Source organism: Dipodomys spectabilis, unplaced genomic scaffold (genome assembly GCF_019054845.1).
Source record: "Dipodomys spectabilis isolate Male_0828 unplaced genomic scaffold, ASM1905484v1 ptg000026l, whole genome shotgun sequence".
Classification (NCBI taxonomy): domain Eukaryota; kingdom Metazoa; phylum Chordata; class Mammalia; order Rodentia; family Heteromyidae; genus Dipodomys; species Dipodomys spectabilis.
In genome coordinates, this window is record NW_024870703.1 from 13,779,502 (window position 1) to 13,785,749 (window position 6,248).

Consider the following 6,248-nt stretch of genomic DNA (forward strand, 5'->3'; position numbering starts at 1 on the left):
TGTGCTGGGATGTTTTACATCATGAAAATTCTATACATTAGGAATTTTCTCTGTTCTTCAGCCATCAAGAGAGAGTTATTAAATATTTACCAGTACATCTTTGTTAAGACTATAATATCATCAGATAAGAAAAATCAAAGAATACCTTTGAGTATCTTTGAGTGGCAGAGGGTACCACTATAGTGTACTGAAATTCATGTAGATAACCAACACCACCACCACCACCACCACCACCATCCCATCAGCCTCTTAACAAATGTGATGGAGAAGTTAAGATATTTGGGCACCACACTAGTTATACTGCATATCTGAACATTGACAAAAGTTCACAGAACCACTGTTATACTATCACATTTATACAAAAAGAAATAACAATCATGAGAGGTTAAATAACCCACTGGAGATAACTGGTAAGTGATAGAAACTGGACTTATGCCCTGCTTTCTCTGATTCCAGCAGTAAGGCCACATTAACTCCTTAACGCATCATCTCCACAAAGACACATTCACATTTACACTGATGCATATTTATGACTTTAAATTCTTTTTCTCTACTGTGATAATTGTTTATCTCTTTCTTAGGAAGTGCAAAAACAAGACAAATACAAACATCATGGGAGACTTGTTCTCTGAGTATTTTTTAAATACTCCAGGGACTGTTTCAGGATTTCCAAAATAAGACTGAATATCTCAGTTCAGTCATGATCATCAGAAATGTGCACCACTGTGGGAGATGCCCCCACTTTTGTTCTTGGAGAGCATTAGGATTTTTTTTTTGCAGGTCAAATAGATGAAAAGGAAGCTGCTTAACCCAAGACAGAGCATTTTGTGCTTCAAATAAATTGGCTGCATAAATTAAGTTAAAGCACCAAGTTTACAGAAGAAAAATACACTATTAGTACTGCATTGGACTCATAGGACAGAGTCTGTTAGTTCTCAGACCATGCTAAGGAAGCTAATCTCCGGACAGGAGGAAGGGATGAAAGTAAGGAGTAAGAACTGTGCCTTTGATCCACTACCCATATGGCATTCTTGACAGGATTATGGAAAAGACCTGTAAAATATTTTGGAAAATGCAGATCTGGAAATATTTGTAGATCTTCAATCCTGAGCATCTAATCAGAGGAGAGAGAAATTAAGCTTTTCTCCATTTATTTTAACTCAAAAGGTCCATTTCTAAATTTTCCTTACATAGGACTCTTCAAAGGTGACTCTGGGAATGCTACTAGAAGTGCCTACAGCAGGTATTGAAGGGAAAAGAGAAGTTATGCAATATAAGGAGCTCGGCTCAAATCTTCTGGCTCAGCATCCTGTCCCAGGGGGACTGATTATAATGGGTGATGAGGGGTTTTGGAAATTATGTCAGTTGCTTCCATCAGGCAGGAGCAAGTGAGCCGATTGTAAGAAATTCATCTATGTAAGGAATAGACTATACTATTTAAACATGTGACTGCTCTGTGAGAAATATTACTTGTTTGTTTACATCTCTATGCAAAACAGATGGGAGGCATTATATATATGTATATATTATAATAAAAATACTGAACAGAGGAGTTGCAGTTACATGTGTAGGGTAATGAGTACATTTCTTATCAGCATTGTTACCAAGGGAGGCATTTTTAAGGTGATCTTGAGTTGTTCATAAACTGATGTTGCATGTCTTGACAATAAAAATTTAAGACTCACTGGTATATGATTTTCAGCCCTAGCTTCATATTCAAATCACTGGAGGCTTTAAGAAAATGTAGCAAATCCTTTCGCTAGCCATATAACAGACAAGGGTCTCATATTTAAAGTATACCTGGAACTCAAAAAATTAAATCTCCCAACAACAAATCTTCAAAGAAACAACTGCCCAATAAATAACTGGGCTAAAGAATAAAAGAGAAACTTCTCTGAAGAGGAAAGAAGGATGGCCAATAGACACATGAAGAAATGCTCAACCTCCCCAGCCGTAAAAGAAATGCAAATCAAAACAACATTGAGATACCACCTCACCCCAGTTAGAATGGCTATAATCAAGAACTCTAATAACAACAGATGCTGGAGGGGATGTGGACAGAAGGGAACCTCACTGCATTGTTGGTGGGAGTGTAAACTTGTTCAACCACTTTGGAAAGCAGTATGGAGGTTCCTCAAAAACTCCACATAGAGCTCCCTTATGACCCAGCAATCCCACTTTTGGGCATTTACCCAAATGTTCACAAACAAGACCATACTAAAGCTACCAGCACAACTATGTTTATTGCAGCATTATTTACCATAGCTAAGATCTGGAACCAACCCAGATGCCCCTCAGTAGATGAATGGATCAAGAAAATGTGGTATATATACACAATGGAATTCTATACCTCCATCAGAAAGAATGACATTGCCCCATTTGTTAGGAAATGGAAAGACTTGGAAAAAATTATATTAAGTGAAGTAAGCCAGGTCCAAAGAAACATAGGTCCCATGGTTTCCCTTATTTGCAATATCTAGTATATGTCTGAGTCAAGCAGAAAAGGTCAGATAAGGTGATATTAGAGAAATGAACCCTAAGATATGTATTCAAATGATTTTTTTCTTTCATGTGATTGTTTCTAACGCATTTATAAGATTATTTCTTTGTTGTTTTGTATGTCCCTCCCCCACAGTATAACCCCTGCTTTCACTGTATTTGATGTCGGTATAATTTGTGGAGGTGAAGGGGAAAAACAAATCTTTTAAATAGGGATACAGGTGGACCCATTGCAGCAATGAGATGCACAAGTCCTTATGTTGAAAACAAACTTTACAACTTTGGTGGGGGGTGGGGAGGAGGATTGATGGGGAGGCAGGGGTGGGGAGGATGAGAAAAGAAGGGGAGGAGAAACAAAGGAGGAGCTACAATGCTTGATAAGAAATGTATTCATCTTGCCCATGTAATTGTAACTCCTCTGTACAGTATTCTCACAATAAAAAAAAGAAAGAAAATGTAGCAAATCCTGTAAGCTGATTGGGTCCCAAATCTTTGCGTCTTACAAGCTCCCCAGAGGACTTTTGTGTATAACCATAGTTAAAAACCATTGATCTATATCCAGCTCATCATTTGACTGGTAGAGCTCAATTTTCAACTTGTGATTAGTGTAAGCTTGTATCTTTATTTAGTTCAGAAAATGTTTATTCTCCTATTAGGTAGGCACTGCTAGGAACCTAGGGTTTATATGGAAAGGAGTGGGTCTGTGCTTTCCATCTTGGTATTTCTGGAACTACTTCGAGGCCTCATAGAGCTTATTAGGATATTTTCAGTATTTCCAAAAACCTATAGGAAACTCAAAGTTTACCCATGGAAAATTTCCATGGACTAACCACACAATCTAAATTACTTGCTATGGTAGAATTATGTTAACTGGATGCTTATAGACTAAATCCTACTTGCTACCTTTCTATTCTTAAATTGAAGTCCTAAGTTCAACTTAAGTTGAGGGGTAATGCCTTTGGGAGGTGATTAGGGCATGAGGATAAAACCCTCATAAATGAGATTAGTGCCCTTACATGAAGAGACACAAGAGGAATTTCCTTTTTCTTTATCTGGCAGGTGAAGAGACAGAAAGTAACTGTCTTCAGGCTAGGAAGTAGACCCTCACTAGACACTGGGTCTACTAGCACTTTTGATCTTGGACTCCCTAACCTACAAAACCTATAGGAAAGCAATAATTGTTTAATCTGCTCAATCTACAGCATTTTGTTATTATGGCCCATGCTGACTAAGATACAGGCCTGTGATAGCTGTGATATTCTCAGGATAAGAGAAAGGTCTGATTTTGGGAGGAAATATCATACAGGGTTCACTAGTGTTGCTCATTAGACTCAATCTGCCAGATCAAGTTCTTGCTTTATTATATCAATTCCAGACCTGTGCTGAGGCAGAACATCAAGGGTAGTAGTACATGTGGAAGAGGAGACTGTTCACCTATGGCAGCCAGAAACAGATGACGATTATAGGACTGGGGGCCATGTATAATCTTCAAAGGCATGTTCACACGTTCTGTTTCTTCCAACAAGACCCCACTTCCTACACTTTCCAGAACCTTCCAAAATAGTGCCACTAGCTAGGGACAACAAGTTCAACATGAGCCTGTAAGGGATAGGGATATTATATATTCAGACTTCAAAAGTTGGTCACTTAGATACTGTTTATAGGAGATAGTCTTTGAGGGCTTTACAAACTCAGGACAATGGAGTTTCTTAAAAAGAAGTGGAAGATTTGTCTTCTTTTTGGTGGGAGAACTCTCCTAGAAAAGAAAACAGAAATAAATCTCTTTTCTTTTACATCTTAAGTGGAGTTGAAAGTGGAAGTTAAATCTTTAAGTCGTCACAGTTATTCATTGCTTCTCACATAGTCTAAGTAGGCAGGAACTCGTCAGGTAACTCCTCAGGGGTGGAAGACAATGAACAGGTAGATGAGCTGGGTTCTGTGTGTAATCTCTTCCTTCTTTATTCTGTCATACTATTTAACTCTGATATCAGGTTGTTGAGGGAGAACACTGAGAAGAAGTCCCATAAAATTAGGAGTCTCAGAGAAAGTTAGAAGAGCTGGAATGAATAGATTTAGCACAGAAGAACTGTACCCCCATGGCTGTCTCTCTCCCAAACAACATGGAATGCCACTGCTTCAAAGGAATGAGATGTGATCTTAATTCCAAAAAAAAAATTAATTACTTGAGGAGTCTTGGTTCAAAATAAGAAAGAGAAGGCAGAGTTAATGAACTAGAATATGAATGTAAAAAGATCTTAATGAATATTTTCATAAAGATAACGAAAGCTTTTGAAACCACACTGCAAGAAAAAGGATGATTTTAAAATTTGAGAAAAGTTAAGTAAAACTTAAGTTTTGAGATTAGAAAAAAATAGCCTACCAACTAACAGGGCGATTGAAGTAAAAAAATGTGCAGAAATGTACTCATTATCTTGCCCATGTATTGTAACCCTCTGTACAGTATTTTCACAATAAAAAATGTGCAGAGCTGAAGACAAATTAATAAAGTCAAAGGTTGTTCACAAAACTTCCTGGAAGGCATCAGGAAGAGATGATCCAATGAAGAATGGTGAGTCATGAAACAGAAATAAAAGTGTCAAAATCTATGAAGTAGAATTCTCAGAAAGTGAAATAAGAGGAAACGGAAAACAGAAAATATGAACAAGAAGTTCTGAGGACTAAAGAAAGATATCAGAGCTTCAGATGAAAAGTCTTTATGGAGTTCTCAACAGGACAGATAAGAAAACTACAATCACTCTCCTGACAGATAATGGTGAAATTTAATAGCATAAAGACAATGAAGAAGCTTTGAAAGTTTCCAGAGAGAAAGAAAAGGGCTGAAGCAATGCCAAGCTTAAAGCAGGATTCTCAATAGTAACCCTGTATAATGTCTCCAGAATTTTGAAGGAAAAGGTCTTGGAACTTAGAAATTTATATCCAGAAAATTTGCTATGTTAATAAAACAATTTTCAGGCCTACAATTTTCTTTTAAATGTCTCCCACTCAGAGATGTTCCTGAAGAAGTACTCCATCAAAAATAAGTCACTATCTTAGTCTATTCAAATTTCTATAACTAAGCACCATACATGGAGTGTCTTATAAACAACATGATTAATTTCTTTTTTTTTTTTTTTTTTTTTTGGGTCCGGTCATAGGGCCTGAACTCTGAGCCTGGGCGCTGTCCCTCAGCTCTTCAGCTCAAGGCTAGCGCTCTACCACTTGAGCCACAACGCCACTTCCAGCCTTTTTCTTTTTTCTTATATGGTGCTGGAGAATCGAACCCAGGGCCTCGTGCATGCAAGGCAAGCGCTCTACCACTGAGCCACCTTCCCAGCCCCCATGATTAATTTCTTATACCTATGATGTCTGGAAGTCCAGATCAGGATGCTAACATCGTTGGGTTCTGAGAGCCCTCTTCCTGTATTGAATATACAATGGAAGAGACAATATAGGTCTCTGGGGTCTAACTTATGAGGACACAAACTTTATTCCTAAGGGCTTCATTCTCTTAATCACCTCTCTAAGGTTCTATATCCTAATGTCAACCCTGTTAGTGTTTTAATGTAGGGATTTGGGGAGAAAACAAAACAGGAAAGAAGTGGATATGGGAAATAAGCTCACACAAAGAAGTTGAGCAAGTTTTTTCAAAAAATCATTATCTGTAATTTTTTGTATTTTTTTTGTATTTTTTATTGTGAAAATACCATACAGAGGGGTTACAATTACATGGGCAAGATAATGAGTAGATT

General features: G+C 37.5%; 1 non-coding gene across 1 annotated transcript; it reads right to left on the reverse strand.

The window, feature by feature from the left end:
- Positions 1–5,761: 5,761 nt before the first annotated feature.
- On the reverse strand, positions 5,762–5,826 carry Trnaa-ugc. The gene has a single exon. It is a non-coding gene; the product is annotated as a tRNA-Ala (tRNA).
- Positions 5,827–6,248: the final 422 nt, after the last annotated feature.